The sequence below is a fragment of the Caretta caretta genome, chromosome 4 (genome assembly GCF_965140235.1).
Source record: "Caretta caretta isolate rCarCar2 chromosome 4, rCarCar1.hap1, whole genome shotgun sequence".
Lineage (NCBI taxonomy): Eukaryota > Metazoa > Chordata > Testudines > Cheloniidae > Caretta > Caretta caretta.
In genome coordinates, this window is record NC_134209.1 from 68,837,716 (window position 1) to 68,864,632 (window position 26,917).

At 43.9% G+C, this 26,917-nt stretch overlaps 1 protein-coding gene and 1 long non-coding RNA gene across 3 annotated transcripts in view; one reads left to right on the forward strand and one right to left on the reverse strand.

Moving 5' to 3' along the window:
* The first annotated feature begins 3,263 nt into the window (after window positions 1-3,263).
* FHIP1A (FHF complex subunit HOOK interacting protein 1A) overlaps window positions 3,264-26,917 on the forward strand; it is a 159,617-nt gene continuing 135,963 nt past the window's right edge. Inside the window, exon 1 of one of the 2 annotated variants that reach the window (XM_048847362.2) lies at window positions 3,264-3,494. The gene's annotated coding sequence lies outside the window, so the exon portion shown is untranslated. Of the gene's footprint in view, window positions 3,495-26,178; window positions 26,269-26,917 lie in introns of those variants that run through there. The other variant, XM_075127734.1, reaches the window with a different exon arrangement.
* LOC125635566 (uncharacterized) lies at window positions 9,705-26,253 on the reverse strand. Its single transcript, XR_007356304.2, has 4 exons — window positions 26,116-26,253; window positions 25,194-25,396; window positions 20,181-23,116; window positions 9,705-17,437 (listed from the first exon to the last, which is right to left on the reverse strand). It is a non-coding gene; the product is annotated as an uncharacterized LOC125635566 (long non-coding RNA).

Below are 26,917 nucleotides of genomic sequence, written 5' to 3' on the forward strand. Positions count from 1 at the left end.
CACAGCCCATCAGCTTCTTTCTCAATCACCTGCGAGCATACACACCGACTCTCCGCCAGTAATTGCTAATGGTTCAGATATCTCCTTGGTCAGCTCCCTGAGTATTCTAGGATGTATTTTATCAGACCCTGGTGACTTGAAAACATCTAACTTGTCTAAGTAATTTTTAACTTGTTCTTTCCCTATTTTGGCCTCAGATCCTACCTCATTTTCACTGGCCTTCACTGTATTAGATGTCCAATTGCTACTAATCTTTTTGTTGAAAATATCCATAAGTTTGGAGTACTAGTGGGTGTTTGAGCCTCACAATTTGGTATGTTTGGACATATTGCACAATCCATTTGTATACAAAATGTGGAAAGTGGTGCTTAAAAATCAAAGGTGCAATATGGCCTATTGTACCTGCTCGGTATTAAACTCTAAGCAGTTTTGCTCCTAGTTTTGTAAGTTTATCTGAGTCCTAATTAACAAGAAATAGTAAAATGCTGGAAAGACTTCCAAGAATAGTTTATTTTAATAAAAAGGGCCAAGGATCTAATCAAGCACCCACTGACATTAGTGGGAATTCTGCCATTGACTTCAATAAGAACAAGATTGTTATCCTGATTCACAGCCAAAAACTGTGTACAGAGAAACATTCAAAAGAAAGATGCATTAAAATTATTTAACTTGTTTACAAGACCATCATGAATCATTTTCTTTAAATTTGGCTTGCTGTAGTGTAAATGGGGCCCAGAAAGCTTTCTGTAGCATAGGGAATGATATTTGGATTATTGCTGCAGAATGAGGTGTTTTCCTCCATCTGGACCAAGTATAATTCCTTTGCTTCAGAAGATGTTACTCTTTAGATCAAATTCACACATTGTTTTCAACCCTGCAAGCATTTTTTGTATTGACAGTGTTTTCTTGATATTGAAGAACTACATTTTAGCCTTACACTTCTTGATATGATAGCAAATTGTTCAGCCAGAGGAGGCAGGGTCTGCAACCTTCTGGTCTGTGGGAAAGGGTCTGTCCATCCCATCCTGGGACTTTCCTTTTGCTCTGGTCTCCCTGAGAAGGGCAGCTCTGGGGAGGACTAAGTGCGAATAAGTGCTGTTTCAAGCTTACTCCTTTTCTGATTTCTGAATGGAAATGTGCAGACTTGGTTAACAGGGAGAGATGATATCGGTCATAGAAGTCCCCACCTCCACCCCTTTCCACCCAAGTCTGTGCGGCATTGACTCTGTGGCACTCCAGAAGAAGAAACTCTATGGGTTCTCAAGGATGGCCAAAACTACAGATCCCTGTCCCTCTACCCTACAGGAGAGACTTATTAGATTTTGGTCCTCTCCATTTGCAGAAGCAGAAATGATGATGATATGGGCCTAAATTCCAACCCCTTTAAGCACATTTCTTAAAGCTTACAAGAGTAAAAGTTCAGGTAGAAGCCCTATGTCAAATTCATGCTTTGTGAAAGTATTGACCAAGCATGTATTTGATGCACCCCTGGCCCCATATTTAAAATACACCTTATTGTATAACTAGTAAAGTTATTTCAGGGGTCTAAAAACACTGAACCAGATCCTGTAATACCCAAAAGGTTCCAACTTTAACATCTAATGCATTGTCTCACCTGCGTATGTTTAAATCATATATTCAGCATGCATTTGCTTACTGGCTTAATGGGGCAATAGGTAGACTAATTAATTATTCCCTTCTTTCCCTCAAAGCTCGTTTGCAGTGTCAATTCAAAATTCTGGAGTTCTGCTCCTAAGGATCCATATATGGAATTTCATCACAGCATTAGACACTGATTACACTTTAATAATACAAAGTACATACTCTATCAAGAAGGTGGCTCCCAGGGTTTGACATCTACTTATGGGGTGCGCCCAGGTAGAAAAATAAATCAAGTAGACCCCATCCTATTCTCCTCTAAGTTAATAATGATTTTTTGCTACAAGCTATACAGAAGGCAGAAATAGCTCATCGGAAGGATATTTCATATCACATACTCAGTTTGCAAGCAGTTAATATCAATGGAGTTTGTTTCAGTCAAGTTGCAGTTCAACATATGGCCATTGAGGGGCAGGGTAATAACAAAAAAGAATTACTCTTGAAAGTTCTAAGTATAATAGGTATAGTGTGGTATTATAACTTTGCAACAGAATTTTTAAGCCCCAGAGTTGAAAATAACTGAGGCACAAATATTCCCTTGAGGGAAAAATTGTATTCTGTTCTTGATGAAAGTGGGGGTGGAAGGAGTCTGATGTATGAAAATTAATGAGAATTAGATGACAAGGGGTCAGATTATATGCAGTCATGAGCAAAAGTGATCAAAGGATGAGAAACAAGAACTTAATTTAAGTCTTGAAAGTCAGATGCTGGATCAAACCCTTTTCTCTCCTTTGATTCAGCTAGTCAGTACTTCCCATCATCTACAAAAGCCTAGTGGACAGGATTATGTTAATACAAGTTAATTTCCAGCTAAGTGGTTTCACAGACTTCTTCATTGGTAAAAATAAAGCTCAAGAAATCTGTGAATGTCTTGAGCAGTACTGCAACACAGAAACATTAAAGCACAGGAAATAGTTGGCTGCCCAATTATGTGCCTTAGAGATTTGTGTGGAAAAATTAAAACAATTAGATTTCCACAAATGGTATCCTTGGTATTTTGTTTTGGTTTTTTTTTATGTGCAGTTAAGTGGATTTAGCAAACTTGAAAAAGTATGATTTCAGCTAAACATTATTTAGGCCTGATTCTCCTCTCACTTATGCCAGGATTAATTCCATTTAGTTACACCAGCATAAATGAGCATAAGAGAAGAATCAGTCTCAGCAACTTTTTAACAACTCTGGCCTCAATGTATTGAATTATGACTGTGTGATTAAAAAAAAATGTGATTTACACTTAGATGTGAATTATATACAGTTCTAGTTCAAATAACTATAGTTATTTGCCCTCATTAATAGAATAAATTTCTGCTTGTTGCAATTCTGTATAAATATGTACTATCCTAAGTGCTGGAACTAGGGGTGCTGCTGCACCCCCTGGCTTACAGTGGTTTCCATTATATACAGGGCTTACAGTTTGGTTCAATGGCTCTCACTACCCTCACTATAAAAATTGTTCCAGCACTCCTGTATGCTATCATACTGCCCAAAAACTTTTGTGGTTCTGTTGATTTTTGGAGCCATGATTGTGTAACCCCTTGGGCTTTAGAGAGCATGGCCCCTTTAAATCTTTTTCCTATTGCGGAGGGGGAGCAGTGAAAGAAAGGAGAGAAACGTGGGGGTGTGGCTCTGGAGCCTGGGGAGAGAAGGGCTGCAGCCGGGAGGCCCTGGACAAACTGAAAGAGAGAGAACCTGCCTGAAGCCTGGGAAGGACGGGGCGGCTGATCAGGGACACTCCAGGACAAGAGCCAGGAGGAGCACTGCCAGGGAGGAATTGCCTTAGAAGGACAGGCCAGAGCTGGGCCCAGTATCACTGCTGCCCAGAGCTGCATGGGGCTGTGAGTACTAGGGCTTGTGATTCTATATTGGGAATAAGGAGGGAGGCTGCTAGTTAGTTAAGTGGGGAGTTTGTCGCTCTGTGTGGCTTTGCAGAGAGTGCAGAAGAGGGCACTGGAGGGGTTTGCTGGGGAAAGTTCACTGGTGCCAAAGATGACCAGGAGCACCCAAGACTCGCCCTTGAACTGGAACTCTGCTCAGGACTCCTGAACTCTGTGTGCAGACACATTCCTCACTAGTCTGCTCTTTCAGACTGTGCTAACGCTGGGCCTGTGGGGCCTTGGTTTGGATGCAACCCTGTTCTACTGCTCCTCCTACATTTTCCCTTCTTGTTTTTTCTCCTCTCCTCCCTCTGTAAATAAATATCTCCCTTCGTTATATCCATTGTATTTTCCTGTGGGTGTATGTGTGTTCACTCTGGGGGGTTTGGAACAGGTGCCCCTGGGGTGGAAGGAATTTTTCCTGCTGCATTCCTGCGTGCTGTCTCTTGGCCAGAGCTGCCTGAAGAGCAGACTCCATCTTGGCCACGAGGGTGCTAAAGTTACAACTGAAAAGAAATTAGGAAACTAAAAAAGACTAACTTCAATCCATTCAATAAAAGTTGCAGCTATCATCACACTAGTAGCTTTTATTGCAGTAAGCATGGAATTGCTCTGTCAACATCAGGACTGTTAGAATTGTCGGCACTTCACTGTATCCCTCCCTTTCTGTACATGCACCTTGCAGCACCCTAGTATCCTCCAGGGAGAAATGGGAACTTTGTCCATCCTCAGCTCTCTCTACGCTACCAACACAACTCTTCTGACCACTTTGTTTCCTGCAGCTTCTTGGAGGGGAGTATCCCACTTGCACCCAGCCCTCTGCCCTTTTGGCTCCTTAACCCACTCCACATTAGGGGGCACACACTCAAACCCCCAGAAGAGGGATACACCACTGACTAAAAATTAAAGAAATAAGTGTAATCTTCCTCTCCTGCAAAGCACAGAGCAGCCCCACAGCTCCCGGAGCCATGCCACACCAATGAACTTGCATGGCATGGTATGGAGATGTCCTCAGGGTTGCACAAGAGCTGTGGTAGAGGGACCACTGGCCAGTTCTGCTATCAGAAATCCTGCTTCTGTCAGAAGAAGCTCTCTGTACACTGGAGGTTCAGGTTCAGAGTAGTGAGAACAGCTTGTACAAACCAACTGTCTACTCTACATAGTTATTTTCTTAAATAAATACGCCTTGATTCTGATCTCAAGGTAGAAGCAATTCCTCTGAAGTCAACAGATTTACACCAGCATAAATGAGAGGAGAATCTGACCTTTAGTGCTGGTGAGGAAATTTATTACCAGAAGTGATCTACAATCTCATCAAAAACAGATTTATTTACACTGGTTTTAGACAAGTGCAAAGACACGGATTTCAATTGAGTTAGCTCTCAGCTAGAGTGGCATTAGTGACAACAGGCTTACTAAATTCAGGATGGATTCAAGAGAACAACTTGGAAGGGAGAGGAGAAGCAGGACTTCATTTTCTTAGGTCAAGTTGAAGAGTCATAAATGTAGGTCACCATGCTTGTAATTTTCTCAGCATCTCATCAGTTACTTAATACTCAACATGTTTATCTGATCCCCAGAGTGCTACTAGACAAAAAGACAGCTGTTTGAGAAATTGGAAGGTATCAGTATTGGGGTTGATGTGCATTGTTAATGTGAAGGCTTGATTGGCTGAGTCCACATGACCATGAAGGTGATGGTGGCAGGAAATGTCCAATGACAAGTATATTAACTAACAGTTATCCAGGTGCAATTCTGGTTAGAAGCAAAACGGGTTGACCCAAGGCCCTGATCCTCCAATCAGATTTGCATGTGCAAATCCTTGTACCTGTGCAGAACTCTACTGAATTCAGAGGGTCTCCAGATATGTGTAATGGTCTGCCTATGACTGCAGCCCTGGTGAGTAACCCGCACTGGGTACCTAAAGATTTCCACAGACACATCAAAATTTCCATTCACGAGGCTAAACTTTGCCAACAGTTATCTCCATACATCCCCCACTGAAATCAGTGGGGTTGTTCTGGTGGAACTCAGGGCAAAATTTGGCTGATTAGGGAACCAATTTTGCACTTTTTATTCCAGCAGAACTCTTAGGTTAGGGTATGTCTTCTTTGCAGCTAGGAGTGTGCCTCCCAACCCAGGTATACAGACTCATGCAGCTCTGCTCGAGCTAGCATGCTAAAAATAGCAGTGTGACTGTTGTAGCCAGAGCACCGGCACAGGCTAGACACCCCATTCCAAGCCTGCCCGACTAGGTCTGAGCTCAGATGTCCAGCCCAAGCCACCACCATGCCACAGAATGGTCCATAGTTAACATGCGTCTGTCTATTCGGGCTGGGAGGCTTGGTCCTAGCTGCAGCACAGACATACTCTTATTGACGTCAAAGGGAGTTTCGCCAGATTGAAGTGGGCATGGGCAGAAGGCTCTTAAGGCTGCCCTCTTGAAGTTTGTTATATGTAAATTCATAGATTCACAGAGTTTAACCCCAAAAGGGACCATTATATCACAGGTCCTTAAATTTCATTCAGTTACCCCTGCACAAAAATTTGTGTTTGACTGAAGCATAACTTGAGTTGTTTGGCTAACGTGTATTTTCCAGAAACACATCCAGTCTTGATTTGAAGACATCAGGAGATGAAGAATTTACCACTTGCCCTGGTAGTGTGTTCCAATGGTAAATCCCCCTAACTGTTACAAATTTGTGCCTAATTCCTAACTTTAATTTGTCTGGCTTTAACTTCCAGATATTGGTTCTTGTTATGCTTTTCTCTGTTAAATTAGAGAGTCCTTCAGTATCTAGTATTTTCTCCCGTGAAGGTACTTATGCACTGTAATCAAGTCACCTCTTAGTCTACTTTTTCAAAACAGATTGAGCTCTTTAAGTCTGTCGAGCCCTTGAATGGTTCTTCTCTGCACCCTTTCCAGTTTTTCAATATCCTTTTTAAAATGCATACACCAGAACTGTAAGCAGTATTCCAGTATCTGCCCCATAGATGCCATAAACATTGGTACAGTCACCTCTCTTACTCACTACTCCCATTTATACGTCCAAGGATCACATTACCCTTTTGGCCATGCCATCACACTGGAAGCTCATCTTGAATTGCTTGTCCACTATGACCCCTAAATCCTTCTGAGTCACTGCTTTCCAAGATACAGTCCCCCATTCTGTCATAGGCGCCGAATTCCCCTCTGCCCGGCAGGTGCTCGACCCCACCCCTGCGCCACCCTCACCTGCCCCCATTCAACCCCCTTCCCCCAAGTCCCCATCTCTGCCCCACCGCTTCTCCACCTCCTCCTACGAGTGCACTGCGTCCCCGCTCCTCCCTCTGCCTCCCGGAAAATCCTAAGTGCTGCCAAACAGCTGTTAGGCGGGGAGGGGGGCAGGAAGTGCTGGGATGGGGGAGGGAAGCAGGGATGCGATGTGCTTGGTGGGAGGGGAGAAGGAAGGGGGAGGGAGCTCGGCTGCTAGTGGGTGCAGAGCACCTGCTAATTTTTCCCTGTGGGTGCTCCACCCTGGCGCCTATGCATTCTGTAGGAATGTCCTGCATGCCTTGCCCCTCAATGTATAACTTTGAATTTGGCTTTAGTTGAACATTCTGTCTGAATAAATCCAGGTTTCCAAGCAATATGTGTGACACTGAATATAATAAAGGATGCTGGGCCCAAATAAATGGTATTGGGAGTTCTGTCTGAGTAAGGACTATAAACAAAGACAGAAATCTGTAGGATTGGGCCCTCAAACACACTGCGAACTCAGACTTTTTTTTTTTTTTTTAAAAAGATGCCGGCTTACATCATTTTACCTGTCCTTACATATAAAGGGATTTCTACTCGTATGGATAACATAAAATAGATGCTAAAGCACTATTGGAAAGTTTGACAATATTTCTAATCATTTGCATATTTTAACATTTAAATTCATTCTTCAAAAACATATAATCTTTCAGAACAGCTGGAATGCTATGGTGTAACAAAACACACATTTGTAGGGGTTTAAAAAAGATTTATGTTGGTACTGGCAACAAATACTGGTTATCATAATCTGGCAGTTGAGATAATTTCCCACAGGTCCCCAAATGCCCCATATTAATTTCTAGTGAATACAATCATCTCTTCTAAGGAAAGCAGAACTGATCAGCGGAAGGTTCCCATCCCATCAAACGCTGATGAACTCCAGCAATAAACCTCGGGTGACTGCAGCAGATGTTGCTGTTATTTGTTTTATTTATTTTACTAATGCACAGCTGCCAGGGCTGACAAATGAAAGACACTGAGTTCCATCAGGATTATGATCTCCAATTATTACACTTTAAGGGATGGAGTCTCTAAAAAATCATGGATTTAAAAAAACACAGAGGTGTTTAATATAAGACTTTAAAAAACAACTGGCCTGTTGTAGAGATTCTCAAGACCATAGCATCTGACAACATACATTGGTAATATATTGTTCTAGATAATGGTTAAATAAATCTGATTTTAATTTGTACAAGACAGTTTTGTACAGTTCATGATGTAAAGATAGGCCATATTTCTTGAATAGTAAGAGACTGGATTATAAAATGAAATTTTGTAAATGCTGAATGCAAACTGTTTAGGGCACTAATTAGATATTCTATTCTTTTGCTAGAGATGGGTAGATTGAAATCATAAATAAGTAAATTTCCCTTCTATCAAATAATATACTATAGTAATTCATTTGGGGGATGAGACACACACAGCGGATAGAAGAGGGAAAGCAAATCAAAACAACTAGCAGATTGATCTGAAAGGCAGAACATTCTGAGCTTCAATACTGACTCCACTACAGATTTTCTGTTTTGCCTTTCACAGGTCAGTAAGGGCTAGATATTCAAAGGTATTTAGGTACCTAATGATGCAGATAGGCACCTAGTGAGATTTGCAAAAGCAACTAAACAGAGTAAGCACCTAAATCTCATTGATTTCATACTTTACTTCAGTGGGAGTTAGGTGCCTAACTTGCTAGGCACCTAGTACTATTTTCTAAAGCTGCTAATTAGGTCCCAAACCTGTAATAAGCTTTGCATGGGCAAATCCCATTATAGTGTATTGAAAACTGTACTAAAGATGTAAGCTACCACTTTAAATATCACTGGGTTTTCCTGGCACTGTTTGCAGGCTAAGAGGCTCTGTAGGGAAATGTGTTTGGAGTCTAGACTAGAGCATGGTGACTGCCATAGAGAGCAGCCTGCTTTGTCTCTCTCTGTTTTTGGTTCTTGTGTGGTCTTGTGTGTTACAGTTCTGGATTTTAGTGTTACTTTTCAGCCTTCCTGAAAGAAAATGTTATGTTTTTATTTAACTTCTCTGTTGGTATGCCATGAACATGAAACCCATACGTCTGTTTGGAAGGGAAGACGTTGGCTTTTTTATCACATAAAAAAGACAATGTGAAAGTTGTCTTCCATTTTGTTTTTTCTTTAGAAAAATCAAAAATGTCAAGTCTAGAGTACATTGGTTTAGCTGGAAGACATGTTGGAGGTATTGTAGTGGGTATTGTAGTTGTAAGAATGCTTGATAGAGATCTTGTAGGTGTTTGTCTCTGTCTGAGGGGTTGGAGCAAATGTGGTTGTATCTTAGAGCTTGGCTATAGATTGTGTGGTGTGGTCTGGATGAAAGCTGGAGGCATGTTGGACTACAATACAACTACAATACCCACCTGCGGAAGTGAAGAAACAGATTGATAGAGCCAGAAGAGTTCCCAGAAGTCACCTACTACAGGACAGGCCTAACAAAGAAAATAACAGAACGCCACTAGCCGTCACCTTCAGCCCCCAACTAAAACCCCTCCAACGCATTATTAAGGATCTACAACCTATCCTGAAAGATGACCCAACGCTCTCACAAATCTTGGGAGACAGGCCAGTCCTTGCCTACAGACAGCCCCCCAACCTGAAGCAAATACTCACCAGGAACCACTAACCCAGGAACCTATCCTTGCAACAAAGCCCGTTGCCAACTGTGCCCACATATCTATTCAGGGGACACCATCACAGGGCCTAATAACATCAGCCACACTATCAGAGGCTCGTTCACCTGCACATCCACCAACGTGATATATGCCATCATGTGCCAGCAATGCCCCTCTGCCATGTACATTGGTCAAACTGGACAGTCTCTACGTAAAAGAATAAATGGACACAAATCAGATGTCAAGAATTATAACATTCAGAAACCAGTCGGAGAACACTTCAATCTCTCTGGTCACGTGATTACAGACATGAAAGTTGTGATATTACAACAAAAAAACTTCAAATCCAGACTCCAGCGAGAAACTGTTAAATTGGAATTCATTTGCAAATTGGATACAATTAACTTAGGCTTGAATAGAGACTGGGAGTGGCTATGCAAGGTAACCTATTTCCCCTTGTTTTTTCCTACCCACCCCCCCCGACGTTCTTGTTAAACCCTGGATTTGTGCTGGAGGTGGCTCACCTTGATTATCGTACACATTGTAAGGAGAGTGATCACTTTAGATAAGCTATTACCAGCAGGAGAGTGGGGTGGAGGGAGGTATTTTTTCATGCTTTGTGTGCATAAAAAGATCTTCCACACTTTCCACAGTATGCATCCGATGAAGTGAGCTGTAGCTCACGAAAGCTTATGCTCAAATAAATTGGTTAGTCTCTAAGGTGCCACAAGTACTCCTTTTCTTTTTTCTTCTAGTACTAAACAAGTAACATTATTAGAATAAAGAAAACACTATTAGCCCAAAAGCTACTCTGTCTCTCTCTGATTCACTGTAGAGCTTCTGCCTAGAACTACCCCAGTCCCCTCGTTCCCACATCCTTTAAAGAAACAGTATTAATACACTAACAGAGAGGTGTTTTGAGGATTGATTAATAATTTTTTTACTGTGCTTTTAGAGTGCTATAATAGTGGCATTTATTCTTAATAAGCACCATCTTTTGTTGTCAGTTGACCCCCTTTTGTCTATTCCACTTTTCAGATATACCGCCAGACAGTAGCTCTCATAGGTGTTTGACAGTCCTGGCAAGAATTCTGTTTGCTCCTCAGGTACAACATCTGGGTGTTTTTCTTCAGCAATAATCCCATGCAGGCACAAAATTGCTTTAGTTCAGCAAAATTCCAGAATATCTTAACCCTGGTCTACACTTAAAATAGTTGAAATCAAACCCTTAACCAACATAGCTATGATGGCAAAAGTCCTAGTGTAGGTATACTTATACCAGCAAAAAACACTTACTTTGTTCAGGGAACTCGTGCATGCTATACTCTTGCTGGAATAAGCTGTGTCTCCACTAGGAGGATTTGCCTATATAGCTGGCAAACCCTTTCCAGTGTATACAAGGCCTTAGTGACTCTAATTTCAAGTCCTGTCATAGATGGGCTCAGATCACCCCTCTATTACTACCTTCTTTGTTCACCTGGTGGGCTTGCTACTAGGCAGCTTGTATGTCTCATTCATTTTTGTGACACACCGGTCAGTTACATTAAACAAGGTCCCCCTTCTCATTGTTAGTGCTTGGGAAGCTGGTCCATTAAGAGCATAAAGTGGAAGTTCTTCTGAAGCCAGGCAAAAATGCAAGAGCTCAGTTGGAGCATCAGATTATTGCTGAAGTAGATGGATGTTATCAGAGCAGGGAGCATGCTGTACAACTATCAGTGAGAAACTCCCCCCAGACAAACTGGAGTAGTGTCTCATTGTAACCAGCCTGGAGTAAACTTTTGTCTTTTCTGTGGAGGCATGTATTATAGTTGGCATTTAACACAAACACTTCTTGGTTTTCTCATGGTTTCCATACTGACAGACTTGCCAATATTTTGTTTTTGAAATCAGAGACAATTCCGCGATAAATCTAGTTTGTCGAAGAGGATTTCATAGAGGGCTGGGATAAGGGACTTGGACATGTATTCGGTGCAAACCCAATGTATCACATGTGCGTGCTGGAGGGCATAGAGTAGGGGCTCAGGCATGTATCCATTTAAATAAAATGCCAACCATAACCAAGAAAGAAAAGTGACACTGCCAATCAAATTTACATTAAAAACTGTATTCTGTAGTTCTTAGACAAAACTCCCACTGGCTGTTAGAGCAATTTGTAATTTGAAGAGAAGGACTGAGCCCTTAAAGAGAGCTTTTTTGATATTTTCTCCATAGGAAAAGTATTTAAAAGCATCCCTTTAGTGTATTTTTAAGGCAAACAACTTACTATTAAGCATCTATATAGGCCAGAGAAAAATCTTTCCTGGCAGGAATGGTTTAGAAGTACCCAAAGAGGGGACAAAAATCCACCAGAGGCATGAGAATCTCCTACCCTCAAAGTGAAACTGAACACTGATATATAAGCCCATAGAGGGATTTTGTTTTTAAGGCAAAGAACGATCATGTGTCTACTTCTCTCACACACAATTTGAAGGATTTAAAGCACAAGGCTGGGCCTCAATTATGTGTCTATTCAAAACATGCAGAGGAAAGGAAAAGATAAAGTATCTGTAGAGGAGAAAGGGAAGCCTCCTACACCATGCAAAAGTTATATAGTATGTGCTCTAGAAACATGCCCTACTGTGAAAACAATGAAAGTCCTTGTGGCACTTTAGAGACTAACAAATTTATTTGGGCATAAGCTTTTGTGGTGGCTGACGTCCACACTGCCTTACTTCTGTCGATGGTGTGCGTCCTCACCAGGAGCACTTCACCGACTGAAGAGGGGCAGTGTGGGCTGAAAGTCAGGGCTTTCAGCTCTATGCAGCTCCCCACCAGGAGCCCAGCTGCCCCTGGGGACTTCTCGGCTCCCTGAGCAGAGAGCCGGGGTCAGCTGAGTTCTAGCTGCCCGGCTTTCTTGTCAATTTCACAGCTCCAGCAGGGAGCCCTCAAATTGACAAGACAGCCCACAGCCAATATAAGTAACTCAGTGTCTGCCCAGACACCAACATAAGCCCTACACCTCTCAGGGAGATGGAGTTATTAGGACAGTGTAAAAGGGCACTTTCACCAGCGGGACAAGGTTGTAGTGTGTCTACTGACATAATTAGGTTGATGTAAGCTGCCGTACATGGACCTAACTGTGTAGCGTAGACCAGGCCTGAGTTTGAACTCCCAACCAATTGGGGGTTTTTGGCCTGTTTTGTTAACAGTCTGCCCTGAGGTTGGTACTCACACTTTCGCACCATTGTTGAGAGTATCATCACAATTATCATGAACTGTTGTGTAAATGACAGTGAATTCAGCTAGGAAGTCTAAGACCTCCAAATGGATAAAAGTCCATCAATATACATAAAGTCTTTTCCAAAATAGAATTTGTACTCACATATTACCACTCTTTTGAAAATTGCTAAAGGTAGAAATTCCACTGAAGGAAAACCTTACTCATAAATGAAAGGGAAAAAAACCCTTAAACATGCATTTATGAATTACTAAACCACAGGCATGCATACATTATATATTTCAAGAACTATGATTTGGGGTTTTTTTAGAGGGTATATTGAACCCATCGGCTCTAGAATAATAAAATCAAAACACTACTATGTTATATGATGGTATATGCTTGAATAGAAAGATATAAGCATAACAGTGAATTGTGAATCCAAATTCAAAATACTGAGAACTGTAACACTAGAGAAAGAACATGTAACTTGCTAATGGGCCATTAAAGTGTTAGCTGTCTGTTACTATTCATGACCATGTCAGTAAGTTTATATTCTGCGCTAAATTCAAATAAGGAGAAAATTACATCAAGTTGCAGAGCTACTGAAACTCTATATTTACAAATTAAACTAACCTGTGAGATAACTGTTCAACATAGAATCATAGAATATCAGGGTTGGAAGGGACCCCAGAAGGTCATCTAGTCCAACCCCCTGCTCGAAGCAGGACCAATTCCCAGTTAAATCATCCCAGCCAGGGCTTTGTCAAGCCTGACCTTAAAAACCTCTAAGGAAGGAGATTCTCCCTAGGTAACGCATTCCAGTGTTTCACCACCCTCTTAGTGAAAAAGTTTTTCCTAATATCCAATCTAAACCTCCCCCACTGCAACTTGAGACCATTACTCCTCGTTCTGTCATCTGCTACCATTGAGAACAGTCTAGAGCTATCCTCTTTGGAACCCCCTTTCAGGTAGTTGAAAGCAGCTATCAAATCCCCCCTCATTCTTCTCTTCTGCAGGCTAAACAATCCCAGCTCCCTCAGCCTCTCCTCATAAGTCATGTGGAACATCACCTTATAGTGCATTCATCCAGCCCATACTTCCTTAACTTGCTGGCAAGAATACTGTGGGAGACCGTGTCAAAAGCTTTGCTAAAGTCAAGAAACAATACATCCACTGCTTTCCCTTCATCCACAGAACCAGTAATCTCATCATAAAAGGCAACTAGATTAGTCAGGCATGACCTTCCCTTGGTGAATCCATGCTGGCTGTTCCTGATCACTTTCCTCTCATGCAAGTGCTTCAGGATTGATTCTTTGAGGACCTGCTCCATGATTTTTCCAGGGACTGAGGAATGCTAATGAACAGCTAATGAACAGCTCTCACACCTGAGCCACAGCTGGTAGGTTCTTGAGTTACAGGAGGGAGAGGACCATAGGAAGACATCCAGCTGAGCTAGGTCACTGTTCAGGAGAATACCAGCTGGAGTGTTTGGCAGCCTTAGTGTTTGGAGAGAGGAAAGCAAGCTCTCTAAAATGTAAGATTTTAAATTTTGCTAAATCATTGGTTCATAACTAAAAGGTCTGGCCTAGTTAACTATACTTTGGCACAATATTTAGTCTAGCTGTTACTGAATTTTTATTCTGTTTACCTTTATTATGATGATTCTCCCACTGCTTTTCTCTAATAAATCTGATTCTAATTATCTGAGACAACCTAATTTTGAAATTGGTGATAGTTAAGTTGGATGACACCAGGGGTGAAAGTAAGGCGGTATGGGCCGGTACAGTATACCAGTAAAAGGTAGCTGCCCGTATCGGCTTCTACTGCTGACCTTAAAAGTGCTGGTGCGGCAGCACTTTAACGTCGCTGCCCCTTTTGCGCCCCCCATCGGCGGCCCTGCCAGGTCCCTACCAGCAGGGCCGCCAATGGGGGGGTCCAAAAGGGGCAGCGATGACCCAGCAGGGCTGCCGATGGGGGGGGGGGGCACAAAAGGGGCAGCGACGCAGCAGCGCTTTAATGTCACTGTCCCTTTTGCCCCCCCGGCCACTGACAGGGGAGTGGGGCGGGATGGGGGAAAGAAGTCGCTGCCCCAGGGCCGCGATTTAAAAGGGCATGGAGCAGTCTGCCCTCCAGGAAATTGCTGCTGTTGGCAGTATGCCACCTCTGCAGCCCCCTGGAGTCAGAGACTAGTTGGGAACGTATCTAGTGTAACACAGAACAGCCCTTAGACTGCTCTAATTTACACTTAACTGCCCACAGCTCCAAAGGGTCATTCAGGAAGCCAAGAATATCTGGAGTGAAGGGGAATTCTGCCACACCCCTTATGCTGGGGATCACACGCTATTTACCCTACAAACTTTTACCTATGCAAGTTACGTTGGCATAAAGCCACTGCGGTTAGTATATTGCTTGTGCACATGCATACTTGGCTCCTTGCATCAGCACTGCACATACTCACCAGAACCATTTGTTCTGATGCACAGTGTGGTAGGAATCACAGTGTACAACTTACCACCATCGAGGATGCTCTCTTTTGGGAAGTTTTGGCAATGCTTTGTCACACAGAGGTGACTGGAACTGCAGGGTTAAGTTTCCATCACACAACTTTCTCCACCCTATAATGCCATCTCTAGCCCATAATTTTCATGCCTATTTTGAAAATCCCACAAACCAACATCGGACTTGTTGCTGTCCACCATCTCTAACAGAAGCATGGAGCCAGCACAGCTCTGCACTACTGTCATGAGTTTTGCAAGCACAGGACGCCCAAGCCTTTGGTATTTGCAGAGCTGCAAGTAGAGCCACCGGGAATAGGGCAATTTTCCTGGAGGGCAGACTGCTGTTAGACATAGAGAGAACCAATTCAAGATTGTTGGTGTTCACAGCTGTGAACAGTGCAGCGCTACTTCTTGACCCAAGAAACAAGAACTGACTGGTGTCACATCATACTGCAGGGCTGGGATGATGAGCAATAGCTGCAAAACTTTCAGATGCACAAGGCCACATTCCTGGATCTGTCACACTCACCCCAGCCCTCCAGCCCAGGAACACCAGAATGAGACCTGCACTGACAATGGCAAAGAGAATGGCAATCACATTGTGGACGCTTGCAACACCAGATTGCTACCAGTTAGTTGGAAATCGTTTTGGAGTTGGAAAATCCACCATAGAGGCCATTGTCATGGAATTGTGCAGGGCCATTAATTGCCTCCTGCTACACAGGCCTGTGACACTCAGCAATGCGCAGGGTATAATAGATGGATTTCCAGCAACATGGTTCTCAAACTGCAGTGGAGAGATAGCTGGCATACATATTCCTATTTTGGCACCACACTACCTTGCCACAGAGTACATCCACAGAAAGTGCTAGTTTTCTAGTTATTCAAGCACTGTTGGATCACTGGGGATGTTTCACCTATATCACTGTTAGCTGGTCAGAGAAGGTACATGACACTCATATCTTTAAGAACAAAGGACTGTTTAGAAAGCTACAAGCAAAGAGTTTCTTTTCCAACTAGCAGAATACCATTAGCAATGTTGAAATGCCTGTAGTGATCCTGGGGGACTCAGACTATCCCTTACTCATGAAGCCATATATCAGCCACCGTCACAGCACCAAAGAAAGATTCAGCTACTGGCTCAGTAGCTGCAGAATGACAGTTGAATGTGCCAGTGGTAGACTGAATGGGTGCTGGTGTACCTTACTCACAAGATTGGATCTCAGTGAGAAAAATATCCCAATGGTTAGAGGTGCCTTTTGTGTCCTGCATAATAGCTGAGAAGCAAAAGTAGGACAGTTGCTACTGGGGTGGAGGTGGAGCAGCAATCTGCTAAGTTTTAACAGCCAGCCACAAGAGCTATCAGAAGAGCTCGAAGCAGAACTTTAGGGTTCAGGGCAGCTTTGAAAAAGCACTTGAACAGTGATCCACAGAAATGCATCATGGTGTACTGTTCTCTACCTGGCCCTGAAGCTTGGGGGTCTGTTAGGAAGTGTGTGGTGCTTGGTGCACATTTATGGATATAATACGGTCACTACTCCTATTATTTTTGTGGGGCTCCCTGTACATTTATAATTATTACACTGTGTTTGTCACTGATCCTATGAGCTGTGTCATATCGTACAACAACAAGTGGATGCTTTCACTTCCACCACACATTCTGCAGCATATGTTTGGGACTAATAAAGATGAATTATTTTCCAAAAAATACTGTTTTGTTGGGTAATGAAAACACTTCAAAAAATGTTGTGCAGCTTAAAAAAGAAAACATGTTAAAACCTTAATAAATATATGGAACAGAGCTTGAAGAATGAAATCATGTCCAATTTAGCAACACATACAGCTACCATGGCTCTCATAGGTGAAGCTGTAGTTGTCCTTAATATCTCCCAGTGTGGACTGGTAGGGGTAGGGACATGATCCCTGATACTCTGTGGAATGTTGAGTAGCATGTATGGGAAGTGGAGTGTGCTATACTAGAATTCTCCATGTACTGGAGTTCACCAAAGGTAGGTGAGTCCAGGATTATTGACCCTGTAGGTCCACAGGAGTCTGCAGCATCTGTGTTTGCTGCCGGAGAAACCCTATTATATCCTGGTGCATCTCGCTCTCTGACATCTGGGCCTTTCTCCAGGCTCTCTGTTCAGGGTCTGATACAGCACTGGCTTGCAGGATCTTGCTGTACATGTCATCCTAAATATCTTATTTCTCTTCTTTATCTGGCTCAGGCATCCATGGGTGTGGAGGGGGAACCCCTCATGGCCTGAATGGCAGCAGCTACAGATAAAACACACAGAGTTACCATTGTCAGTATAGTCACAACAAAAAAGTCAAGATTTACAGCTCCCTTCCCTTGCTCCCCTAAAGTTTTAAACAGGACATTGACACTTGTGCTTCCGAGTGCCACTCACAGCACCAGCCATAGTGAGTATGGCTTGCCGGGACAAGAGAAATGAGGAGAGAAATGCTCAGTTGCATGAAACCATGAGTATAAGGCAATGAAACTGAATATTGGCACCATTTTCAACAGATGGTGGTGATTTTAGTGGATATCTCACTTCTGAGGATAACAAAGGCACACAGGACACAGCTGTTGCTGGCATCCTAAAGTTGCCCATGCCCATATGCCACTAGCTTGTTTACTGCAATGGTACCTGCCAAAGTTATTGCTTACTGGAGTTGGAAAGTGTCCTACCATAAAGGAAGAAATAAGTCTGCCATCCCTATAAACCTTTGGGAAAGGATTGCAGAATACTTCCATGAAAGTTTCATTGAGATCATAGAATCATAGAACTGGAAGGGACCTCGAGAGGTCATCTAGTCCAGTCCCATGCTCTCAAGGCAGGACTAAGTATTATCTAGACCATCCCTGACAGGTGTTTGTCCAACCTACTCTTAAAAATCTCCAATGATGGAGATTCCACAACCTCCCTAAGCAATTTATTCCAGTGCTTAACCATCCTGACAGTTAGGAAGTTTTTCCTAATGTCCAACCTAAACCACCCTTGCTGTAATTTAAACCCATTGCTTCTTGTCCTATCCTCAGAGGTTAAGAAGAACAATTCTTCTCCCTCCTCCTTGTAACAACCTTTTATGTACTTGAAAACTTATGTCCCCTCTCAGTCTTCTCTCCAGACTCAACAAACCCAATTTTTTTCAATCTTCCCTCATAGGTCATGTTTTCTAGACCTTTAATCATTTTTGTTGCTCTTCTCTGGACTTTCTCCAATTTGTCCACATCTTTCCTAAAATGTGGTGCCCAGAACTGGACACAATACTCCAGCTGAGGCCTAATCAGCACAGAGTAGAGCGGAAGAATTACTTCTCATGTCTTGCTTACAATACTCCTGCTACTACATCCAAGAATGATGTTTGCTTTTTTTTGCAATAGCGTTACACTGTTGACTCATATTTAGCTTGCGATCCACTATGACACCCAGATCCCTTTCCGCAGTACTCCTTCCTAGGTATTTCCCATTTTGTTTGTGTGCAACTGATTGTTCCTTCGTAAGTGGAGTACTTTGCATTTGTCCTTATTGAATTTCATCTTATTTACTTCAGACCATTTCTCCAGTTTGTCCAGATCATTTTGAATTTTAATCAAATCCTTCAAAGCACTTGCAACCCCTCCCAGCGTGGTATCATCCGCAAACTTTATAAGTGTACTCTTTATGCCATTATCTAAATCATTGATGAAGATATTGAACAGAACCAGAGCCAGAACCGATCACTGTGGGACCCCACTTGTTATGCCCTTCCAGCATGACTGTGAACCACTGATAACTACTCTCTGGGAATGATTTTCCAACCAGTTATGCACCCACCTTGTAGTAGCTCCATCTAGGTTGGATCTCCCTAGTTTACAAGAAGGTCATGTGAGACAGTATCAAAAGCCTTACTAAAGTCAAGATATACCACATCTACCACTTCCCCCCATCCACAAGGTTTGTTACCCTGTCAAAGAAAGCTATCAGGTTGGTTTGACATTATTTGTTCCTGACAAATCCATGCTGATTGTAATTTATCACCTTTTTATCTTCTAGGTGTCTGCAAATTGCTTGCTTAATTATTTGCTCCATTATCTTTCCAGGTACAGAAGTTAAGCTGACTAGTCTGTAATTCCCCGGGTTGTCTTTATTTCCCTTTTTATAGATGGGCACTATATTTTCCCTTTTCCAGTCTTCTGGAATGTCTCCCATCTTCCATGACTTTTTAAAGATAATTGCGAACGGCTCAGATATCTCCTCAGTTAGCTCTTTGAGTATACTAGGATGCATTTCATCAGGCCCTGGTGAGTTGAAGACAATCTAACTTGTCTAAGTAATTTTTGACTTGTTCTTTCCCTATTTTAGACTCTGATCCTACCTCATTTTCACTGGCATTCACTATGTTAGACGTCCAATCACCACCAACCTTCTTGGTAAAACTGAAACAAAGTAGTCATTAAGCACCTCTGCCATTTCCACATTTTCTGTTGTTGTCTTTCCCCCCTCTTGAGTAAAGGACCTACTCTGTCCTTGGTCTTCCTCTTGCTTCTAATGTATTTGTAGAATGTTTTCTTGTTTCCTTTTATGTCCCTAGCTAGTTTGATTTCGTTTTGTGCCTTGGCTTTTCTAATTTTTTCCCTACATACTTTTGTTATTTGTTTATATTCATCCTTTGTAATTTGATAGAGTTTCCACTTTTTGTAGAACTGTTTTTTGAGTTTTAGATCACTGAAGATCTCCTGGTTAAGCCAGGGTGGTCTCTTGCCATACTTCCTATCTTTCCAACACAGTGGGATAGTTTGCTCTTGAGCCCTGTGTACATAAACATCCCTGTGTACATAAACAAACTAGTCTATATTCCCTTCCCACCTAAACCCCCCCCCCCAAACTCTACAGGGGAATGAAAAGCAGATGATTCTACCTTTCTTTCTTGTATCTCTTGTAGTATGAGTAAATTAATGAAAAGTCAATAGCTGTGTCCTGCTAAGTTGGGGACACCATCACTTTAATCGGGAATAAACTTACATACATACCCAAGATTCCTTCCCCTGCATCAGGTTTGCCCGTGCTTGACTAACTGGACTATGGTGGAGTCTCAAACAGCTCAGGGCATAGTTGGACCCCAGCTCACATCCCCCATCCTTCTCCTCCTCGCTGTTCATGCCAGGAGTCTGTAACTTGGGCTCATTGGAGGTGCCCATAGCGGTATGCGAGGTGGTGGTCAGGTCTCCGCCAAGTACGGCATGCATCTTTTTGTGAAAGTGCCAGGTCTGTGGCTTGGCACTAGATCAACTGTTGGCTTCCCTGGCCTTCTGATATGCCTGCTGCTGTTCCTTCACTTTCATGCGGCACTGCTGCTGATCCCCGATTCCTTCTCCTGCACCCACCATTCAATTTAACTGTAGATGTCCACGTTTCTGTGTGTGATCCGAGGTTGTGCCTGAACAGCCTCTTCTCTCCACAGGCCCAAGCATGTAGCTGGCATGGTCAGCTGGGAAGTTGCATGCAACAATGGAGAGCTGCTAGGTGTTCTCACCAAAATGGACAATCACTAAAAGGCATTTCAAAACCGTGCAGGGCTTAAAGGGGGGTAGGGGGAACTTCCAGTCTCCATGACCCTTGGGCAGTGGAGTTCACAACTGTGACCAAAGTGTTGGGTATTGTGGGACAGCTGCTGGAGGACTATTAGGGTTGACATCGGTGTGTCTATGTTCATGCTGTGTCAATCTCAATACATCAACCATGGCTCAGTGGTCCTTGGGGAAGTGGTATTGGTATGTTGGCGTAATGGGGAGCTCACATCGGTGGAAGACAAGTTTCACTGTAGACACGTGCACAACTAGGTTGACGCAAGGCAGCTTATGTAGGCCTACCTTTGTATTGTAGACCAGGCCTAAGTCACCCAGGGATTCCCTCTACTGTGTAGGAATGATAGGAAAAATGCTTATAGGGATGGGAGAAGCAAATGGAAGAACTGGGATATCAGCATCCTTGGTTGAGAGGGTATGCCCACTGTTTCAAAGGTTCGACAGCCTGGGGGTTTTGTTGGATCCCAGGCTGCTCCTGATTACTCAGATGGCAGCTGTTCCTAAGAGCACATTTTATCATTTGCACTTAGGAGGAGGTTGTGTCTTTTTCAGATATGGCTCTTATTGTAATAATTTTCCTTGGATTATTGTAATGGGGCTATACCTTAAAACATCTGGAAATAGCAGCTAGTACAGAAATCACAGGCCTGTTTATGAAGTGATGTTTCATACAAAATATTACACCTGTGCATTGTGACATGCCCTGGCTGACAGTTCATTACGGGGTGTAGTTGAAGTTACTGGTTCTATCGTGTGATGATCTGAATCACAGAATATCAGGGTTGGAAGGGACCTCAGGAGGTCATCTAGTCCAACCCCCTGCTCAAAGCAGGACCAATCCCCAACTAAATCATCCCAGCCAGGGCTTTATCAAGCCTGACCTTAAAAACTTCTAAAGAAGGAGATTCCACCACCTCCCTAGGTAATGCATTCCAGTGTTTCACCACCCTCCTAGTGAAAGTTTTTCCTAATATCCAACCTAAACCTCCCGCACTGCAACTTGAGACCATTACTCTTTGTTCTGTCATCTGCTACCACTGAGAACAGTCTAGATCCATCCTCTTTGGAACCCCTTTCAGGCAGTTGAAAGCAGCTATCAAATCCCCCCTCTTTCTTCTCTTCCGCAGACTAAACAATCCCAGTTCCCTCAGCCTCTCCTCATAAGTCATGTGTTCCAGTCCCCTAATCATTTTTGATGTCCTCCGCTGGACGTTTTCCAATTTTTCCACATCTTTCTTGTAGTGTGGGGCCCAAAATTGGACACAGTACTCCAGATGAGGCCTCACCAATGTCGAATAGAGAGGAACGATCATGTCCCTTAATCTGCTGGAAATGCCCCTACTTATACATCCCAAAATGCCATTGGCCTTCTTGGCAACAAGGACACACTGTTGACTCATATCCAGCTTCTCGTCCACTGTAACCCCTAGGTCCTTTTCTGCAGAACTGCTGCCTAGCCATTCGGTCCCTACTCTGTAGCGGTGCATGGGATTCTTCTGTCCTAAGTGCAGGACTCTGCACTTGTCCTTGTTGAACCTCATCAGATTTCTTTTGTCCCAATCCTCTAATTTGTCTAGGGCCCTCTGTATCCTATCCCTACCCTCCAGCGTATCTACCTCTTCTCCCAGTTTAGTGTCATCTGCAAACTTGCTGAGGGTGCAATCCACACCATCCTCCAGATCATTTATGAAGATATTGAACAAAACCGGCCCCAGGACCGACCCTTGGGGCACTCCACTTGATACCAGCTGCCAACTAGACATGGAGCCATTGATCACTACCCATTGAGCCCAACAATCTAGCCAACTTTCTATCCACCTTATAGTCCATTCATCCAGCCCATACTTCTTTAACTTGCTGACAAGAATACTGTGGGAGACAGTGTCAAAAGCTTTGCTAAAGTCAAGGAACAACACGTCCACTGCTTTCCCCTCATCCAGAGCCAGTTATCTCGTCATAGAAGGCAATTAGATTAGTCAGGCATGACTTCCCTTGGTGAATCCATGCTGATTGTTCCTGATCACTTTCTTCTCCTCTAAATGCTTCAGAATTGATTCCTTGAGGACCTGCTCCATGATTTTTCCAGTGACTGAGGTGATGCTGATTGGTCTGTAGTTCCCAGGATCCTCCTTCTTCCCTTTTTTAAAAATGGGCACTACATTAGCCTTTTTCCAGCCGTCCGGGACCTCCCCTGATCGCCATGAGTTTTCAAAGATAATGGCCAATGGCTCTGCAATCACATCCGCCAACTCCTTTTGCACTCTTGGATGCAGCGCATCATCCAGCTTTTCTAAATAGTCCCGAACCACTTCTTTCTCCACAGAGGGCTGGTCACCTCCTCCCCATGCTGTGCTGCCCAGTGCAGTAGTCTGGGAGCTGACCTTGTTCGTGAAGACAAAGGCAAAAAAAGCATTGAGTACATTAACTTTTTCCACATCCTCTGTCACTAGGTTGCCTCCCTCATTCAGTAAGGGGCCCACACTTTCCTTGACTTTCTTTTTGTTGCTAACATACCTGAAGAAACCCTTCTTGTTACTCTTAACATCTCTTGCTAGCTGTAACTCCAGATGTGATTTGGCCTTTCTGATTTCACTCCTGCATCCCCGAGCAATATTTTTATACTCTTCCCTGGTCATTTGTCCAGTCTTCCACTTCTTGTATGTTTCTTTTTTGTGTTTAAGATCAGCAAGGATTTCACTGTTAAGCCAAGCTGGTCACCTGCCATATTTACTATTCTTTCTGCACATCGGAATGGTTTGTCCCTGTAACCTCAATAAGGATTCTTTAAAATATAGCCAGCTCTCCTGGACTCCTTTCCCCCTCATGTTATTCTCCCAGGGGATCCTGCCCATCAGTTCCCTAAGGGAGTCAAAGTCTGCATTTCGGAAGTCCACGGTCTGTATTCTGCTGCTCTCCTTTCTTTCGTCAGGATCCTGAACTCTACCATCTCATGGTCACTGCCTCCCAGGTTCCCATCCACTTTTGCTTCCACTACCTCTGGTCTGGCCTATTTGAGGGTCTCTTTCTGGATGATAGCAGGACATTTGCAATTATTCAATGTGCTTGAACTAATACCCAGTCCAAGTGTAAAAAGGAGACAGGAGCAGGATATTCTTAGTGAGGAGTTCTGGTCTCTGGAATTTGCTTCCTTGTTTCATTTGAGCCTATACTTGGTGAACCTTCAAGACATGCTCCCCGTCTTTTTCAGGTCAGGCGGTCTGACTGGGGTAGATATGGCAGTGGCAGAGAAAATTTGCTTGAAGGAAATTTTTTATACATTGCAGGTGTATATGTTCTGTAGAGGTCTGGAATTTTGGAGCAATTGTTTTATTTATGGCTGGAGAAGGCTTTTGGAGAGATCCTTTTAACTAGCTTTTTGACATACTGATTTAGTGTATGTGGTTTTAAAATACTTTGTAAGGATCTAGAAGTTACTGATAGGTGCAATAAATCTAAATGAATAAATTAATCTTTCATTGTATAGATCTTTTAGGAAGGACTCTTCCCATATACATGGAATTTACTGAATTTATTATTTGTATTTAATTATATAGCACTTTTATTTGAATGAGCTTTTACCTTAATCTTCTCTTCCTATTTTGATCTATGGTAAAGCCATATTCACAGGCTTGGGATCACTATCCTGATGTTCCAATTCATACAGCCTTATTTTTTTTAAAGGAAATATGTAGTATGTGTAATAAATATGGCAACTACTCATGAAGGTAGTCTATCATTGTTATACTAAGGTATTTGGAGTGGAATTCTCTCTCACTGAGACATAAGTACCTTAGACTAATGTCTCTTTCAGATTTATAATGGTCATTAATATTGTCACCCATCTGCTGAGTGTTAGCACTTGTCCTAGGCCTGCCACATTAGTTGCCTCTTGGAAGAGAACTCAGTGACATGGAGTCTGGGTATTTTCTTAGTGCTACTTTTTATCTTATATACAGACTAGTCTTTAGAGATCTTGTCAAATATTACATAGGCTCCCTCTTTCAGGAATTTCGGTCAAAACACCAGTGTCTGGTTTCTAGTGAACTCTGCACCGAGAACTGAATCTAGTTAGAGATATTAAGGTAGAGAGCAAACACCATTGATTGCTACTTGCCACAGCTCTCCACAGACAAACAGCATCACACAACTAACAGTACAAACATTTGAAGATTGAACGGCTTCCTCCGGCTAAGAAAAAAGCATTCGTAGCACTGTGTGTAACAACGTCATCTAGTGACTCCCACCATAACAGTATCAGTACAAATAATTACCTGTTTCCCACATCTTATCAAATGTAGATATTATTTATAATATACATACCTATTTATTATGCCTTAGTTTCCCTCCTCCCAAAAAATATGTTCTTTCCTACAATTACAGTGAAACCTCATTACCCTGTTAATCAGCAGGTCTTATCCTGAAGCCCTTACTGTCAGAGGCCACCACAAGACTACTCACATGAATAAGACTACTCCTGGGAATTCTGGCTGCAGGATGAGATCTCCTGTGTTCCGTTATTGACAAATATTGTGGATTGTTGCATCATTTTAAGTGGGGTATGATGATTATGGGTTCATCTGTAATGTACTGTTTGTTTCCACTCTTGTATAAAGCATGTGCTTTCAGTTACACTCCTGGAATACTTGAGACAATGGGTTGAGCTGCAGACAATAATACAATAAATATTTCTGTATCTATGAAGCCACAGTTGTCAGCAAAATTAATGCAACATCGAGGTCAATATTTGGTTTTCATTTACTCAGACGAATCAAAGAGAAAGACAGGCTCTGACATGCAATTAAAAAAAACCCCAAGGTATGGAAAACAGAAGTAGAGTAGGATGGATATACGCTGAAATATGATCGAAACGTACAAGAATTCCCCCGGGGTCACACTTGAAATTTGAAGCATCATCCTTCTAGCTCCACAAACTTTCAGTGGCAACTTCCCCTGTGCGTTTCAATGATCCCGTGCAATTAGTAAACACCTGGAGCAGGCACGGCAGCCGCCCGGTTCCTTTACGGCGGGGTGGCACGCTTGCACGAGGGCAGCCTGAAGGGGGCGCAGCAGCAGGGGACGCTGTGGTAGGACAGCTTCCACCTCAGCCCCAACTCCTCCTCCCGCTGTTGGGAGTCTGGGGCTCGAGGTGAGTCACACAATCGGCCCGGGCTTCCTAGTTACACAAACTTTATTGTTGTTCCCAAGTTGCTGTGGGGGCTATTGAAAGGCTCTGAGCCCCCCCCGAGTTGGAGGTGCCGGTGTAACCGCCCAGGGGTAACAAAACACAGCCCCGGGGGCTGCAGAGGACGGCGCCCTGTCCCCAGCTCCGGCTCCTCCCCAGCGCCGGAGGATTATTGCTTAACAACCAGGAGGGATTTACCTGCTGCTCTTGGGAGCTGCCTCCTCCTGCCCCTCCCGCGGCGCCAGCTGAGCCAGAGGCGGCCGCCTGCATCTCCCCTTCTTCCCGCGGCTGCCGAGCCGCTCCCGGGATTCCTCCGGCCCGGGTCACAGCGGAGAGGGGGGCCCCAGCCAGGTAGGCGCTTTACTCGCTCGTTTGGCGAGCGGCGCCCACGTGTGTGTGTGTCGGGGGGGGGGGGTGAGGGCTGTTCTCCGGGGCTCCCCTGGCCTGGGGCGGCTCCCCGCGCCCGATACGGGCACGGGGCGGGCCAGGTGCTGAGAGGGGGGACGCGCGGGGACGGAGTTGCCCCGAGGCGTGTGGTGGGGGGTCTGCAGGGGATGGGCCCGGGGCAGGGCGCTGGCCGAGACCCCCCGCCGCCCGCGAGCTGGGCAGGGAGGCGGCGCTGCGCACGAGTCCGCGCGCGCGGAAATGGCATGCGCAGCTCCGGAGCCAACGCGCGGGCCCGCGCTGCACTTGGGCTCGGGAGCTCGTCACCTGCGCCCGTGGCTGCTGGGCGGCGTACGGGACGCGCTGCCGCTGGCAGGGTCGGCGCCGCCGCTTTGACCTTGCGTGTGGCAACAGGAGCGATGCCTCAGCCCAGCCCCGCCCCTGCCGAACAAAACTGGCCGCCTTCAGTCCGCCCCCGCTTGGGTGCATGGTGCCGGTGGCAGGGACAGGGCCGAGGCTGGTGAAACACGAGGGCTTTTCTACCGCTTTTGTTTGTTCGGGCTCGGTGCTAATCATTGTCCCATTTCCCAATGGATTGGACCGACTCTCTAGCTTC